This window comes from Alligator mississippiensis, chromosome 5 (genome assembly GCF_030867095.1).
Source record: "Alligator mississippiensis isolate rAllMis1 chromosome 5, rAllMis1, whole genome shotgun sequence".
Taxonomy (NCBI): domain Eukaryota; kingdom Metazoa; phylum Chordata; order Crocodylia; family Alligatoridae; genus Alligator; species Alligator mississippiensis.
The window spans coordinates 3,791,488-3,809,376 of NC_081828.1; the positions used below are offsets into that span (position 1 = coordinate 3,791,488).

Here is a 17,889-nt window from a genome sequence, read left to right on the forward strand (position 1 = left end):
GTCGGAGAGCTCTGAGCACGTGGTAGAGTACGGAGAACTTTGCCACGTGGCAGAGAAAAGCTGGCAGACTGGCCATCCTCCAACATCTCCCCGTCACCGTCTGTTCCCGACGTATCCTTCATCCTGCATGCTCGTTTCTGTCTACAAACTCGCCGGCTCGTTTTGTTGCCAGTTACCTGTAACTACGCAAGCAACTCATTGCCTGTAACTATGTAAGTAACCTTACCACCTGCGTCGCGGCCACCAGCGGCATAAGTAAAGTTAAAGTAAAAGTTATTTTGCAACCAATATGCTGTGTCCCGCCTCTCCATCCACCAGCCCATCTGACGGCCGAGTAATCAGCAATCCTCCTCAAGTTGGCTCCGGCCGTCTGGGACAGTAGGCCCTATGCAAACAAAGTCATGGGCCCCTACTTAATACTGTACATCTATCTATCTAGGAGAGATATATATATACACACACACACTCAGTAATTATAATATGTAAAATAAGCACAACTGGGTTCCTTCTTCCCATAGGGCCCGAGGCACATGCCTTGTTTGCCTATGCACTAATCCAGCCCTGATCGCAATAGTGCTTTCTGGATTTGCATATAAATAACTATTGTTGTGGGTTTTTTTTTTCATCTCTTCAGACATGATAGAGAAGAGGGAGACCGTGTGAAAGCAAAGGGTTAAATGAATTTGGGGCTTTTGATTCTCTCCTCCTCACCCACGTGCCCCGGTAGGGGCAGATTTGGCAGCATCTGGTTCTTCTGCGCAGAATTTCTCAATCGGCGTGGACTAGGGAGCGCGACAAAACCAAGTGGGGTTTCCAGGTACAAAATCAAGACGATCCCCACCCCTTGCTTCCAAAAATCCAGGCAAGGGTCTACATAGAGACATCAGGAGATGGTGACCAGGGGTTCAAACTGATAGCATGTCATAGGAGTTCTTTTTTATTTTTTTAAGCTGCTTAATTTTTTTCCAGGTATGCCGAAATGCTGTTGCCAAAGCTTTTATTAGGAATGATTTCACCTTTGCATTTTGCCCTAAGAGCACGTGTGATTTTATTCACAGGATCCCAGGCATAGAGTGCAAAGTACAACGGAGGTTGCGAAATTGCAGAGGGACTCCAAAGATCAAGATGTTCTTTGATGTGATTAATGAACGTTTTGAGTAAATAGATTGGTTTAAACTCTTGAGTCAAATCTGACTTGGAGCTGAAGTGCATCAGACTGGCAAAGATATCCAATTTTGATTTAAGCCCCGGGAGATCTGTTCTAATGATCACAACATTATAGCCAAAGCTACCATGGAGCTGAGGATGGCAACCCAAGTAAAAGACAACAAGAAATTGTTTTTTAGATATATAGGGAGTAAAAGGAAGGCCCAGGGAGGAATAGGACCTCTGCTAAATGGGCAGAAACAATTGGTGACGGACGGGGGGACAAGGCTGAACTCCTCAACGAGTTCTTTGCCTCGGTGTTCCTAAGCGAGGGGCACGACAAGTCTCTCACTGGGGTTGTAGAGAGGCAGCAGCAAGGTGCCAGACTGCCATGCGTAGACCCTGAGATGGTGCAGAGTCACTTGGAAGAACTGGATGCCTTTAAGTCGACAGGCCTGGATGGGCTCCATCCGAGGGTGCTGAAGGCACTGGCCGACATCATTGCACAGCCACTGGCGGGAATATTCGAACGCTCGTGGCGCACGGGCCAAGTCCCAGAAGACTGGAAAAGGGCTAACGTAGTCCCCATTTTCAAAAGGGGGAGGAAGGAGGACCCGGGCAATTATAGGCCAGTCAGTCTCACCTCCATCCTTGGTAAAGTCTTTGAAAAAATTATCAAGGCTCACATTTGTGAGAGCCCGGCAGGGCAAATTATGCTGAGGGGAAACCAGCACGGGTTTGTAGCAGGCAGATCGTGCCTGACCAATCTAGTCTCTTTCTATGACCAGGTTACGAAACGCCTGGACACAGGAGGAGGGGTGGATGTCGTATACTCAGACTTCAGGAAAGCCTTCGATACGGTATCCCACCCCAAACTGGTGAACAAGTTAAGAGGCTGTGATGTGGATGACTACACAGTCTGGTGGGTGGTGAATTGGCTGGAGGGTCGCACCCAGAGAGTCGTGGTGGAGGGGTCGGTCTCGACCTGGAAGGGTGTGGGCAGTGGGGTCCCGCAGGGCTCGGTCCTTGGACTGATACTCTTTAATGTCTTCATCAGTGACTTGGACGAGGGAGTGAAGTGTACTCTGTCCAAGTTTGCAGATGACACAAAGCTATGGGGAGAAGTGGACACGCCGGAGGGCAGGGAACAGCTGCAGGCAGACCTGGATAGGTTGGACAAGTGGGCAGAAAACAACAGGATGCAGTTCAACAAGGAGAAATGCAAAGTGCTGCACCTAGGGAGGAAAAATGTCCAGCACACCTACAGCCTAGGGAATGACCTGCTGGGTGGCACAGAGGTGGAAAGGGATCTTGGAGTCCTAGTGGACTCCAAGATGAACATGAGTCGGCAGTGTGACGAAGCCATCAGAAAAGCCAATGACACTTTATCGTGCATCAGCAGATGCATGACGAATAGGTCCAAGGAGGTGATACTTCCCCTCTATCGGGCACTGGTCAGACCGCAGTTGGAGTACTGCGTGCAATTCTGGGTGCCGCACTTCAAGAAGGATGCGGATAACCTGGAGAGGGTCCAGAGAAGGGCCACTCGTATGGTCAAGGGCCTGCAGACCAAGCCCTACGAGGAGAGACTAGAGAAACTGGACCTTTTCAGCCTCCGCAAGAGAAGGTTGAGAGGCGACCTTGTGGCTGCCTATAAGTTCATCACGGGGGCACAGAAGGGAATTGGTGAGTATTTATTCACCAAGGCGCCCCCGGGGGTTACAAGAAACAATGGCCACAAGCAAGCAACTCATTGCCTGTAACTATGTAAGAAACCTTACCACCTGCGTCGCGGCCACCAGTGGCGAGCAGAGAGCAGATTTAGACTGGACATTAGGAAGAACTTCTTCACAGTTCGAGTGGCCAAGGTCTGGAACGGGCTACCAAGGGAGGTGGTTCTCTCCCCCACTCTGGGGGTCTTCAGGAGGAGGTTAGATAAGCATCTAGCTGGGGTCATCTAGACTCAGCACTCTTTCCTGCCTATGCAGGGGGTCGGACTCGATGATCTATTGAGGTCCCTTCCGACCCTAGCATCTATGAATCTATGAATGACAATCTATGCCCGTCCCAGTTAAAAACATTGCATTTTATTCCGTTTCCACTGCCCTATGTGACCATAGCACCTTGCGACAGTAATACCTTTATAAGGAGAACTGCAAATTTCCCAGAGGGCACCTAAGAGAGCAGTGATTAACAAATTAATTAGCACTGCAGTGAGGCCTCTGCACTTCCGGGAGAAACTTGAGCAAATTCCCAACGTTTCCAGGGGTTCATAGTTGTGATGGAAAAGGAAGGAAAAGCATCGTGTGCAGTTCATTACACAATCGACATTAACCTCAGGTTTGGTTCTCAATCAAAGTAATACAGGTCAGAGAAAGTATTAAAAACTCTCTCTCTCCCTAGTAAAAGAAACAAGATGGTTTCAGAGTCTTCGATTTCTGCAGTTTCTAATGGATGGTCTCGAGCGTCCAAGTTCCTGTTCTTTAAGTGCCGTCTTCGCCCTGAAGAAGTCTCCACGGGAGAAGATGGCACTGAAGTAATTTTCCAGGAAGAAGGTTGGTTGAACATTTTCAGGGAAAACCCTTCTTTGTTTTCCACTGGAAAATATGCTTGTGTTTAAAAAGACGGAAGCTGTCAGCTCAGATCCGTTCCCCCCTGCCCCAGCGTAGGGGTCTCAGAAAAGGGCTTTTTCAAGGGCAACAGCTTTACCCCGTCGTGTCATTGTTTGTCAGTGCTGGGTTTTTCTATAATACTGGGAAGCCAGTGAAATGCAGGAACTGGTGTTGTGTGTCTCTTCCCAGCCGTTTAAAAAACAATGAAATACCAGCAAAGAATTAAGCAGATGTTGAAGAGAACGAGGGGGAAAAGGATCCCTCAAGTGTGGTCTGCCATGGCAAAAGCTTTCTGGCATTGGGGTTGTTTGCATCTGTGACTTCCGAGGGAACAGGCACAGGGACGGATCCAGGGGCTTGCATTTGCACCTCCCTTTGATTCCTGCTCCACCCAAAATTTAAACCCAACTGCCTGGCAGTGGCAGCAGCGTTTCTATCCAGGCAGTCAAGATGGAGTCCCTTGACTTCACGGTTCATTATAATCTAACTGATCCCTTTTAAACTCTTCCTACCCCAGGTGCTAACAACTGTCTCTTCTTTCTAATGGTCTTGATGTTCGACCAATCACGCTATCCTTTGTTCTACAATGCTGCTGTCTGCTCCTGCCCGTGAAGCTCCTATTTCACAGCCCTGCAGATGATTTTTAACTCACTCCAATTATGTTACGCTTGGTTTTGCTTCAGTCTGAAACTGAGTCATATAGCCCCAGTCCCTGGCATATTAGTAGAGCTTCTCCTTTATTTTTAACAGGAGAAGAACAGGTGTTGTTGCTATATGTGATGATGCACCTCGCTATCTGCACCCCGCTTTGCAATGATCTAGATTTGCTCAGGAACAGGCAGTCTGCCCTGGCACCACGACAACTCTACAAAGCATGATGCTTGTATGGTTGCAGTTCCCTTCCAACGCGTGGCTTTTGGCCCTTTTCTTTCCATGGTCGTATATAAGAGGAAGGAAACTTTCCAAGAAGGACTCATGGGCTTTTAAGGGCAGAAGGGACCATCGTGATTATCTGGAGTCTAGACCAGTGTTTGCCAAGCCGTGAGTGGTCCAGGGTGGATGCAAGAGAGCTAGCTAACCCCCTCTGCATTGTCCTGTGATGGCTGGTAGGGTCCAAGTGAGAAGCCAAGTGGCACCACTCCAGCCATTTCCAGAACAGGAAGCAACAAAGCCACCTTCAGTAAAAGGCCGGGGTAATTAGTCCAAGCTCAGGGCCATGCACACATGGCTATGACACCTCCATTCAGAGCTGACTTGTATATCTGGCAGGGGGTGTTGAGCAAAGACTGTAATGGGCTACAGGATCATAAAGGCTGAGGACCACTGATCAACCAGAGAACCTCGCTTGCCATTTGGGCATTAAGGCCATAACCTATCATTGAGACACAGCAGATCTCTTACAAGGGCATCCAGTCTGGGGTTATAGGGCTCAAGGGGTTGGGAATTCACAAACTCCCTAGGCAACCTGGTTTTTCAGATGGGCACTGGCTCCTTTTTTGCAATGAGCTTGTTTCAGTTTGCAGTTGTGCGCATCTCTCATTCGTGTGCAGTGAAACTGCCAGTACCCCCAAACCCTCAGCAATCCTGTGCTCAGTGCCTACAAGAATCACTACAATGTCAGAAAAAGGCCAGGGTGTGATTAGGGTTGACAAGCCAGTTGATGGACTGGTCAGATAAGGTCAACTGATGGGCTCTTATTTGACTCAGGTCAAATGTTACATGAAGCTAAGTGTCCTACCTCCTTTATTGTTTGATGGTGTCATCTACCAGCAAGGCAGGAATGAGGGCTCCTTGCCCCCACCCCAGCCCTTCAGGAGTCAGGATCCACCCTCATGTGCTATTTAGGAGCAGATGCCCACTGTCCTGCTCCTCTCTCCTGCACTCTTCCAGCCTCCCTTCCCTTCCCTACCACCACAAAGCAATACAGCACTGCAGGAGCTGCTGTGTGCTGAGGAAAGATAAGATATTAGAAAAAACTACCACAAGGAGGGTAGTACAGCACTGGAACAGCCCCCACAGAGAGGTGGTGGAGTCTCCATCCTTGGAGGTGTTTAAGACCTGGCTTGACAAAGCCTTGGCTGGGATGATGCAGTTGGGGCTGGTCCTGCTTGGAGCAGGGGTTGGACTAGATGCGACTCCCTGAGCTCCCTTCAACCCTCATTTTCTGTGATTCTGTTATTTTATGGAAGAACTCAATCAGTAGGAAAAGTTTCTCCTGCTTGCTATATGCTGACATTTCAAAGCATCTCCAAAGAGGAAGGGTAAATGCAAGGAGCAAAATGCTCGACTGCTCACTTAGCACGACTGCATTTCAACACCAAGCATAAAAGCCAAGGATGAGGAGAACAGTTGTCTTGGATATCATAGTACAAGAGTGATGGTCCAGACATGATGCGAGGGACCAGGATTTCTTAGGGCAATCTCTTTCAACTGCAGTTCTGATCTGAGGAAGGATGCCCTGCATTCAAAAGTTTGTCTAACTTTATCCAGGTTGGTCCAATAACTTACAAAAAAGATCATCCTAAGAAATCCTTGCCTCTCACATCATTTCTGGACCGTCGCAGCCTCTGACAAAACACTCAAGCTTCCAAATTCCCCCAGCAGTCCAGAATAGGGGCCCTATATTTTTTCCTCATCTCCATCATAACCCACACGCTTTGCACTGCAATGTTTTTGTCCAGATGATTGAACTTTGAGCGGCAGCACCATCTGCTGTCTGTTGTGGCTATGTGCTGTCCACACACAGGAGCCCTGACGCTGGACTTGTCTCTAGCGGTGCACCATGTAGCAGACCAGGCTGTAAACCAGTGACTCTCAACATTTTCAAACTTGAGGACCCCCTTAATAGACTCGAGGCCCCCTTGGAAAAATCTCAGCTCTAGGTTTTTGGCTTTTTTTTTTTTTTTTTTAAATATAGAGCAATTCTTTCATTGCAAAGCCTGTGTGGCTTTAACGCTACGGATTCCTATGTGAGATCTCTGGGTTTATCTTGTAAGTCCTGGAGAAGTCAGGCTGGCCAAGCCCTGAGGTGGTCACATCTAGTCTGATCAGGGACCCCTACTTTCCAAAAAAACCCAGTGTCCCAACAATCGTCTTCCCAGCCTCCGTGAACACAAGTCTCCTACAAGGAGAGAGGGGAGGGGTACAGTAAAGTCCGAGAAAAGTAGGGCCGCGAGGGACCTCCACAAGCCATCGAGTCCAGCCCCCGGCCTGAGGCCATTTCCCTAATTTAGGATTTGGCTCCTTCATCATTCATTTGAATGACTTATTTAATAGCAGCTAATAAAACCAGCCTGGATTTTGCTTGCTTATCATGACAATGCTGTAGGTACAATGCCTTTTTTTGAATTCCTTCATCTCCTTTTTGTGTTCTGCGACAGAAGGCCTCCTGGGGCCGAACTCTGTGGCCCACCCGCCTGTCACTGTGACAGAGGGCTTACTCAGGGCCGAGCTCTTCGTGGCCTGCCCGCCTGTCTCTGGGCAGCCGCCCGCTTATCTCGCCCGCCAGACTTTTGATGATAATTGATTTATATATCGATGTCAATTAAGCAGGAGGCTGCCCATTGTAGTGCCCCGATGCCAGGGGGCACTCTGCAGCTCCAACCTCCCCTAATACCATAGCCCAAGCCTCACAGATGGCATCATGGCGTTTCTAATCACCGGCCCCGTACTGGGCCCCAGAATCATCTTAACAGGACCCCTCTCTGATCCTCTCTTCTCAGGCGGCTACTCCGCCATCATCTGGGCTATCTTCCCTTCTCAGGTGTGGTCCCCCTGGGACCTTCGGCTACCTGGCCCACCTCCAGGCTAGTAGGGACCCCAGGCCCCCGGCTCTTGGGCATCCCACGCGGTGGGCCCCCAGCCCTTTTGACTACCATAGTCCTGGCCCCAGCTTGGGCCAGTCGAGGGTACTCTCCCCTTCGGGCTGGGTCTCTCTAGCCACCCACTCTGTCACTGGGCCTCACTGTGCCACTACTCCCCGCCCTCTCGGGGGCAACCACAGCACCACACCCACATCACTCCCACTCTTGGGGTCCACCCTCTCTGGGCCCCTCACAACACTGGCCCATCTGGGCCCCCCAACAAAACACATGGGTAACCCACCCAGTGGTGGTGGGAGCTAGGGGTTAAGGCGCTGCAACCTGCCTTTCACCAGGGTGATAACTGGCCTGGCATTTCCTGGGGGCTCCCACGCCACCGAGAGCCCCACCAGACCACCCACTCCCAGCAGGGTGCAGTTTCAGGTCATGCCCAGGACCAGGACCAGGACCAGGACCAGGACCAGGACCAGGACCAGGACCAGGACCAGGACCAGGACCAGGACCAGGACCAGGACCAGGACCAGGACCAGGACCAGGACCAGGACCAGGACCAGGACCAGGACCAGGACCCTCCTGCCATCCCCATGCAGCTCCCCCTTACCTCCAGGTCATTCACAGCAGCCCTACAGCCAGGCAATGTTGCTACCTGACCTCCTACAGCCAAACTGCCTTGTTTATATAGGCAGCCTAGGCCTCAAAATGGCTGCCCTAATCAGGCACCTGGAGGCTGCCAGCTCCAGGCCCTTAAAGTGGCAGAGACACCCTGTGCTCTGCCACACGTTCTTTGAAGATCACCTTTGCTACGAACCCAGACTCTCTTCTGGAAAGTCTCTGGACTTAAAAGCAGGGCATTTTGCATCTGATGGTTTCCGCAGCCCCATTCAATATGCAGAAGAAAGTCTCATAAAGAGTTGCATTGCTCTAACTGGCTTTGGGCACGATCGTTGTCTGAGCGATAGCAAGAGATGGTGGGGGTCAGGCACATAAGCACACATTCACAAAGGTATCGAGGTGCTTAAACTCCATTAGGCCCTATATAAGTTGGAAGATCTTAGCCCCACACCCCCTAGGCACCTCTTGTATTTGCACCGGTGTATTTGACTTTGGTTTGTACAGTCATGGGCTGGTAACTTGTGTCTCCAGTGAACAAATGAGAGTACCAGGATCTGCTGCTACTGCATCTAGCCTGTAAGAGCCTGCAAATATTAAGCAAAGGATGAACTTCACAGGCTGTGGACACATGAACCTGCCTTGGTGGGATTTATTTACCCTGGTGTGTATGTACTTCTGTATACTCCAGAGGCGAGTGATTTGCCTGGAAGGGGGCTTGATCCTCCTTTGAGCAGTGGGCTGGACTGGATGTGATCTCCTTCCTGCCCTGTGTTTTGATGATGCTAGGAGTCTGTGACTTAGGACATCATTACATATTCAGTTTAGGCAGCTCAGGGAGCTCTTCTGGGTTATCCACACATTCAGACATGTCAACCTGAAGGTGTCTTAAAGCTATGCCACTCCGGGGCAAGTTTCCTCTCTGATCCGTGTTACCCAGCTCCCGTTCCACGAATGTGTGGCTGCTCCCCAGAGATAAGCCACCCATGTTTCAGTCCTCCAGCATCCCAGGATGCAGTGTCCCTCCCTTCACCCTCCTGCCATGGGTGGACAGCTCACAGTTGTGGCTCCTAGTCAGGCCCCTGCAGGCAGTGGCAAGTCACAGGTGTGCAGGTTGGGGACAGGGAAGGATTTTAGCCAGAAGGTGTAACTACTCCGACACTAACATCTATTGCCCTTGAAGTACGATGTATAACAAGGCCCTTATTTTAGTGCAGAGCTGCATGTCATGTGTCTCCCCCACATTCACACTGGATAAGGACAGATGATCCCAGTACCCATGCATTGCATGTCCACAGCCTCAGGTTTGGCTCTCATCTCATCAATCTTGGCTCTTAGCTGCACCATGTAGCATTGGCTGTTGATCATTGCATCCATAAGATGCTGGGCCTGCCATGTTTCCCCTTAACTGCACACATCGCTGCTGCCCCATCAGCTTGAATAACTCCGTGATCCTCAACAATGGATCTCTAATGAGTATAACACACTCGTTTGGGAGATTGGAGACCTGGCTCCTATTTCCATCTCCCACCAGCCTGGTAGATCGTTTTGGTTAAGTCACTTCACTTCTTTGTGCCTCAGTTTCCCTGTCTGCAAAACGGGCACAATGCTGCTGCCCCTCATTACCAGGCACGTGGAGGCCTACTGCTGAAAAGTGCTATAGTTCTTATATAGCAGAGTCTGAACTGGTTCACCGAATGAACAGAAGAGTTGACGGGGATTTTTATTTCGCTGGTCTGCAGCAGTCTAGGGCCTGCGAAAGAGGTGATGCTTCTAAAGAGGCACCTAGCTAAGGCTTGATCCCGTTGAACTGAGCCAAAATTGGGCCTCAGCTCCACTGCGTTCAACCTCGGGGCTGTTGAAAAGTGACACACAATGTTTTTCCACATCGCTCGGACCCCTCTCCCTTCCCCAGACATTTGCAACCTGTGTGGTTTTGCATTGACCCTTGCTAACAGTCCCATGTGCTTATGCCTTGTAGCCCAGTGCTGGAAAAGCTGGGTTGGCGGAGGGTGTATAGAAGGGACCGTTGTGTGGCCAGATGGCAGACGTGGCCACTCTCCAAGGAGCTTTCCAAGAGCCGCTGGGAAGAAGATGCTTGAATGTGAGTCTTCACCTCTTTGGCCGGAGTTGCGAGTGCTTGGAGCTCCCGAGGTCTAGGTCTGAGCCCCGGTGTGATATAACCCAGGTGGATACAGGCTCCCCGCTGAGCCCAGCACCACTGACCACCTCTACCCACACCCAAGATGGAGAGCAGTGGGGTGGGCATGTGCCCAGGCCCCCTCCGAGCTGTCCAGCTGTCAGGCTCAAGCACAGCTGGAGTGTGGCCTGCTTCTTGGTCCCTCCAGCCCTTGATGTGTTCCTCTCCCTCGATAGGGAGATGCGGTGGACATGGCTTTGGCTCTCCCTAGCCTTCCCCACCTCAGTGTGGTCTCCAGGATGACGCACCGGCCTGGGGTTTTGGTGAGGTGGGTTCCTGCCCCACCTTTGTCACCCACACCGGCGGGCGGACCTTGGGTCAGTGTGTTTCCCTGCTTTGTGCCTCAGTTTCCCTGGCTGTAAATGGGGAGGAGGGTCTTGTCCTATATGCACAGGTTCCGAGAGCCCCTCGTGAAGGTCTTGTAGTAGCTTCTGTGTCTCTGCGCGGTCACTAGTGATCTAGAAATGGACTGACCCCCGGGTATTTCCATCTCTCTCTCATTCTCCTCCTTTCTGCACTCTGCTGCCCAGACCCTTGTCTGCCCTCCCGTCTGCCTCCCCTTTGCTTCCAATGCAGGCAGCTCTTTCCCTATAAGCGGCTCTGCTGAGAGGGCGTTGAAGTCCTTATAGATCCACCTGCTCCTTTCCTGGCCCTGGGCATCCAGTTGAGAGTCCTCCCAATAAAGTGCAGCTCACCAGGGGTACAGCCGCTTCCATGGCTCCTCCATGCCCTTCCTTGCTGCCGTGGCTCTAGCCCCACTGGTTTAAAAGCATGGAGGAGGGGGAGGAAGAACTTGGCCCCCAGTGCTGTGAGCACAGGGTTGCTTGATCGCAGCAGGGAGAGGCTTGCAGCTGCAGCCAGGGGCGAGGTTTGGCTCACGCCTGAGGATGCAGCGAATGCGACCCAGCCTATCTCCCCAAGAGGAAGCCAGGGAAGAAGCAGCCTTGCTGTGCTACTCCTTGGCCTCCTTGTCTCGTTTTCAGGAAGGAAGCTGTGAGGCTCCACTTGCTCACTTCCTTATGGCTTCTCCCAGCTGGAGGAGGCTCAAGCCCTGGTGGAAGAAACGGCAGGGTTACATCCTCCAAGACTCACCCTAGCTCCAAGCCAGCTCCTCGGAGGATCATTGTCCCCATATCGGTGCCCAGCTCTCCCCAGCTGCCCACAGTCATGTTTATGTGGCCTTTACCACTTCCACACCCAACTGGCGAGGGGGAACACAGGGAACTTCTCACTCCCTGCATTAACCTGGTGCAATCCCAACCCCTCCATTGCCCAACCGTCTGCAATGCTGCACCTACCAGTTCCCCATCTTCTCTGTCTACCCCTCCATACCTGGATCCACCTGTGAAGGTACCACCCTATGTAGAAATCCAGACTATTCAACTCCGGCATGGTCCGTACCAGTGAGGATCTAATCTAAGGTCTGTTACTGGATCTAAGTAATCGAAGGTCTGACGGAAGGAGAAGCAATGGGCTTAGGCTGCAGCAAGGGGAGTTGAGGTTGGATATTAGGAAAAACTTTCTCATGAGGAGGGCGGTGAAGCGCTGGAGCAGGGTACCCAGAGAGGTGGTGCAGTCTCCATCCTTGGAAGTTTTTAAGCCTCAGGTAGACAAAGTCGTGTCTGGGATGCTGTAGTTGGGGCTGATCCTGCTTGGAGCAGGGGTTGGACTAGATGTGACTTCTGAGCTCCCTTCCCGCCCTCGTTATCTATGAGTCTATTGATTGTCCCTCATGACCAATAGTCCTAGCAAACCCCAAACACTTCAGAACTGGCTCTCATAGACGCCTTTTTGGTTTCCTTCCCTACAGATTAACAAGGGGGTTACACTTCTCATGGAGAACACCAGCATTGCAGCCACCTGAATCAAAACCACTTTGCATTTAATGAGAACATCAAGGAGAAGGAGAGAGAGAGAGAAAGAGAGAGAGAAAAGAAAATGTAAGTGGCTAAAAATATTGCTGTTGTTGTTTTACACAGCTGAATGAAGATAATTGTATTGGCAATTGTGAGTGATTACTGTATTATCTGCAGTCAGAGAAAGTTATTTTTTGAACGCTGAAGGAATTAATGATACATAAAACTACGTTCGTATTGACTGCATTCATCAGCAGAAACGCATCGTGCGGCACTGCAGCACTGTGATTACTCCAACCAGCTTGGAGGAAGAGAGGAAGAGATGGGCAGCTTCTGGATATCGCCAAAGATTTGCATACATTTACATGCCAAAAGGCTGATTGACACCAAAGCTGATTAGGTGGTGAGCCGAGGCAGGAGTTTGCCAGCCGGTAGCGGGGGGCAGTCCAGTTAATCCCCTCTGGTTGGAGCCTTGGGTGTGCGCATTACAGCCGTGACCCTCAACCTGGGTGTCGGGGGATCCCTGGAGATCCTTTCAAGGGTGCTACACTATGCCAGCACTGGTAGGTGCACAGACATGACTCCTAAGACAAACCAAGAGATTTCAAATAGGAATCCATAGTTTTCAAACCATCCTGCCTCGTTGCAGTCTTCCTGAGTGCTTTACAACAGAAGAATGGCCCTAGCATTTTTCTGGAGTCAAAAACCAAGTGAAAATGAAGAGCTGGCATTTTCCGAGGGGGGCCTCGAGTCTATCCAGGGGTGTCATAGATTCATAGATGTTAGGGTCAGAAGGGACCTCAATAGATCATCGAGTCCGACCCCCTGCATAGGCAGGAAAGAGTGCTGGGTCTAGATGACCCCAGCTAGATGCTTATCCAACCTCCTCTTGAGACTAAAGTGATGGAGAACCACTTTATTAGAGCAAAGTGGCATTCAGGACATCTCCTGCCTGCCCAGTCCCCATGCAGAGAGGGAAGACATGGCCATGGTGTACTGTCACGGTGCCACTCCACAGGACAGTGGGAGAGGTGTGAACGTGCCCATGCTGGACCATGATCTCCGGACCTGGCCAGTGGTGGCTCTCAACTCATCCCAGAGCACACAGGGGTTGCATTGCAATGCTAGGATTGCTGTAACATCCGGTGCTGCTGATCCACCCCAAGCCTAAGCCACTTCTGTCTCTCTGCACTTCAGGTCACTGGGTGGGGTGATGGTAGACATACCCCAGCAGGGTTAAACCCAGGTGCCAGCCACAAGGTGCTCAGGGCAGGGAACAGCCTGAAGGTTTGTGCCTGAGGGACCCCAGACTGGTTTCAACCCCTCTCCTACCACAACCTGCCCTATTAGACCCCAGGCTAGTTTGGTGGGGGTCAATACCAGCTGGGTTGGCAGTGTGTGCTACTCCAAAGCAGTAGAGACTTGCCCTATATTTGTCCTATAGGCCATTTCCCCATCTCCACAATAGGGATGTTAAGGGCTTTGCTTTACCTCACCAGGGTCTCATGAGATGCTCAGGTGCTGAGGAACAGAGGCCATATACAGACCTGAGGCTGAATTATAGCCCATCCAGAGAACCGGGGACAGGACCTGGCCTCCTGTTGGATGCCCGATGGCCAGAATATTGTTAGGAATAGTAAGAGCACTCTCAGATTAATAATAATTAATACTGGGAAACCCCATTTGCCTTGGCTGCTCTGCCTCGAAGTGAGGGCTTAAGGAGCAGAGCCAGCCTCAACAGCTGGGTGTTCGTGTCCATTTGAAAGACCTGAGACGAAGGAGCGAGGATGACATGATCCCAGCACCAGGGGTGAATCGTGAACTAGACCCCCCCAAATTCAAATTGTCTTGGTTCTCTAAAAAATCATAGAAAATTCAGGTGGGAAGGGAGCTTGGGAGGTCACTAGTCCAACCCCCTGCTCCAAGCAGGACCAGCCCTGACTACTTCATCCCAGACAAGGCTTTTCTACCTGGGTTTTGACAACCTGCAAGGATGAAGATCCCACCACTTTTCTAGGTAACCTGTTCCAGTGTTTACTACCTTCCTGGTCAGAAAATCCTTCCTAATATCCAACCTCAACTTCCCTTGCTGCAGCCTGAGCCCATTGCTCCTTGTCCTGTCATCTGCCCCCACGGAGACCAGCCCAGCTCCATCGTCTTTGCACCCCCGGCAGGGAGGTGAAGGCTGCTATTGAATCCCCCTCGGTCTTCTCTTCTGCAGACTAAATAAGCCCAGTGCCCCCAGTCTTTCCTCATCAGTCATGTTCCCCGCCAAGAGCACCAAATGAGAACAGTTGCTTTGAGCATCTGCCATCCGTGAGCTCTAGACCCGGCTTAACGGCTCTCAAATGAACAGACCTGTCCCCCCACCCCAGCAAAATGAAAAAGTTATTTGACTTCACATCCAGGTAGAGGGAAAAGTGGGATAGGGCAGTGCAATGCGGCCTTCCACACTGAAGCCGCTAGAGGGAGAGATTGAGCTTCCAGACGGACATGTGAGTGCAACCTGCTCGCCCCGTTTTTGGGCGAGGATGGGGGAAGACTTGGAAGCCAAGAGCCCCCTGAGCTGGGGCGTGAATGAGGGAGCTCTTTCCTTGTGCTTAGCAGATTTGAGGCAGCCGAAACAGCCTTGCCTTACGTTCGAGCTGCAGGGACATCGTTAGCTTAGAAGCAAAATTTGGGGTGAAAAGCGAGATTTGTCACAGATTCCGGGAAGCCAGGATGTCACTACGAGGGTTTCAAAAGAAAGGGAGGTGATGGTGGGGAGACATGAAACCAGATAGAAAATCTAATAAGAAGAGCATGTGTTTTCTGCACACAATTTAAGGAGCAAATTTAGATTTAAACAGGCCCAGTGCCACGGTGTCAGCACACGGGAGCCAAGCAGGGAGGGGAACTGGCTGTGCAAAGACAGCTCGATCCTGGATGCTTGCAGCACTTTTGGCTTCACTTGGGCTCGAAGCTGAGCTCGGGGCTAAGCAGACCTGATCCAATGCCACTGAAGCCAATAGGAGATTTGCCTTCGGCTCCAGTTGCTGTGGGATTCGGTCCAGCGTAGCAAACAGCTGACCTGGAAAAATGAGTAAGCATGTTTTGGGCTCTAAGGTAGTCTCAGGCTGCCCGGAGAAGCGGTGAAATCTCCATCCCTGGATGTTTTCAAGAGCAGGTTGGATGGGTACTTTGCTGGGAGCGGATGATCCTGTGTTGAGCAAGGGGCTGGACCTGATGCCCTCACGAGGCTCCTTCCGCCCCCACTTTCCTACGATCCCGTCAACCCCGTAGGCTAAAATCTCTGCACCCGCTGATTCAAATGGGGGCTCGGCGCCTTGCAAGAATTGTCCTAATCTCGTTGGTTCTCATAAACACACCTTGCTTCTCACAACCTGTAACATGGGTCTTCTTCTCCGTGCTCCTGCTTTCCAATGTTTACCTCCACAGCTTATTGTCCTCACCCCTCTAGTGGCAGCCGTGGACCGAAAAACACGAACTTCCATGGCCAGAGAGCAAAAAAAGCCCCAAGCTTCTGCCATGGAAAAGGCTGTAGTGGCTCACAAAGAAAGATGTTCAGTTCAGGAGTCAAATTCATGGCTGTTACGGCAAAATGACCCTCCCCTCACTTGTCCCAGCAAAAAAATTATTCTCAGGTTGGATGAAAATGGCCCGTTTCACTTAAAATGAACAATCAGGTTTTGTTATTTATTAGTTTTAATCCCTAGATTTAGGTAAGCTTCAAAGCCTAGAGCAACTTAAAAACAAAAACAATCTTTTTTTGTTCCCCCAAATGGTCAAAACTTTCTATTTAGGGGGTAGGGGGTAGATTGCTTTAGAGATACCCAGTTCAATGCATCTGTTCCTGCCAGTGTCAAAGGCAGAATACTGGGCTGGATCGACCATTGGTTTGCCCAGTTCTTCTTATGTTCTCAGGGTTTTCTTTCCTTTTTCTTTTTCATTATTGAAGGCAAGAGAGCAAAATTCTGGGAAAAGTTTTGCTGGGCCCAAATCTCCATGTCTGTATGAACCTGAAAACATCCACAGAGCTGTGCTTGTAAGCCGCTATCCATAGTCTGCCCACTAGAGAGAGACCGAGAGACACACTTGGCACATGCATGCGTTACACCTGGACGTGTTTCAGTCCTGTGAACAGTGGCTCCATGGAGATCATTCACGTATGGAGAACATACCTGACTCCCCTGCACGCTTATCCCTAGTTAGGGTAGCCCCTGCACATGCTTTTTCAGGGCAGGCCTATAGGATGGAGCACCTCCTGGGTCTAATTAAGCTAGGCAGGCCAGAGGTAGAAGGTAAACTGAGGCAGGAGAGGGAAAGCAATAAGCTCATGGCCACACAAACAGGGGCCGATGCTGGTGTCTGATGCGCCAGCCCCTCTTTCATCTTCATTTCTCATGGTCCCTCAGCCTGATCTTGAGCTCAGGACAGCGAGCAGTTTTCAAACAAACCATTTATTCTCTTTCTGGCCAGGGTAATAGCCATAAGCACACGTGTTTTAATGGTTTTATTGCCGTGTGCCTGGGCATGTCGCGTTATGGGTGTGTTTGCCAGGTCCCTTGTAAAATCCTCCACCCCTACTGATTTCATTCCCTTGCAGTGCTGGGACCTGAGTGATTAACTGCAGCCTGTCTAAAGGTCCCCTGAGTGAAATACAGCCCTTCAGTGTGATGTAGCAAAGGCCAAAAAAAGGGAGCTGATGTTCCTCATTTGGCCAATGGGAGAACTGAAGTACATGGAGGTGAAGTGACATGACCAAGGCTGCAAGGCCTGGTGTCAGAGCCTGGTGTTGAGCTCTGGGTCTTTCACCAATGACTCTGGGTTCATCCTTATATTCTGTATGGCCTTGCAGCTCTGTGATGGGGACCTTTATTCTGTGTTCATATGACTGTCAATGGGATGCTGATGGCTGGCTGGGGTACTGTGATAGAAAGACAAAGTCATCAGCATAGAGAGTAACTAGGACAGGACAGCACCTTAGAGACTAACTGGGGGCATCTACACGTGCATTTACTGTGCAGTAACTTACTGTGCAGTAAGTGGTTTTTAGGCCGGTGTCTACACGTGCAGGCATTACAGCACAGTAACGCTATGCGTGGACTGACTTGGGACTAAAGTTAGTCCCAAGTCAGTCAACACATACGGTGTTACTGTGCAGCAAGGCGTCTACACGTGCATTGCTGTGCAGTAACTATCCAGGTGTAAATTTGATACCTGCATGATTTGGCATCAAATTTACATCCAAGTCAGCATAAATTGCCCTAGTTACTGTGCAGTACCCTAAATTACTGCACAGTAAATGTGCACGTGTAGACGCATCCAGCAGTTCAGAGAAGCAAGAGCTTTTATAGGCTACAGCTTACCTCTTTGGAGGCTAAGGATACTATGAATGCCGTTCATAGCACCTGGCACAGTGGGTTGCTGCTTGAATGGATGAGTTAGTCTCCAAGGTGCCTGCCTCCCATCTGCCTTGAGACTAACTCAGCTAACCACCTCTATGATCACCATCATCATTACTATTGTGCTTGATCAGTGTATGCAGTTATGTTACTGCTTATGGCAATTTTCTGGGTGTGTGTGTGGGGAGGGTGTTAAAATCCCACCCCAGGTTGCCTGTTTTCTGCAAACCAAAAAAACCC

General features: G+C 50.5%; 1 long non-coding RNA gene across 2 annotated transcripts; it reads left to right on the plus strand.

The window, feature by feature from the left end:
* Positions 1 to 11: 11 nt before the first annotated feature.
* Positions 12 to 12,201, plus strand: LOC132250716 (uncharacterized). Of its 2 annotated transcripts, none has more exons than XR_009462301.1 (4): positions 12 to 212; positions 3,550 to 3,701; positions 10,170 to 10,292; positions 11,372 to 12,201. It is a non-coding gene; the product is annotated as an uncharacterized LOC132250716 (long non-coding RNA). The 2 variants fall into 2 exon arrangements; XR_009462302.1 differs by lacking the exon at positions 12 to 212 and adding an exon at positions 2,888 to 2,913.
* The last annotated feature ends 5,688 nt before the right edge of the window (positions 12,202 to 17,889 follow it).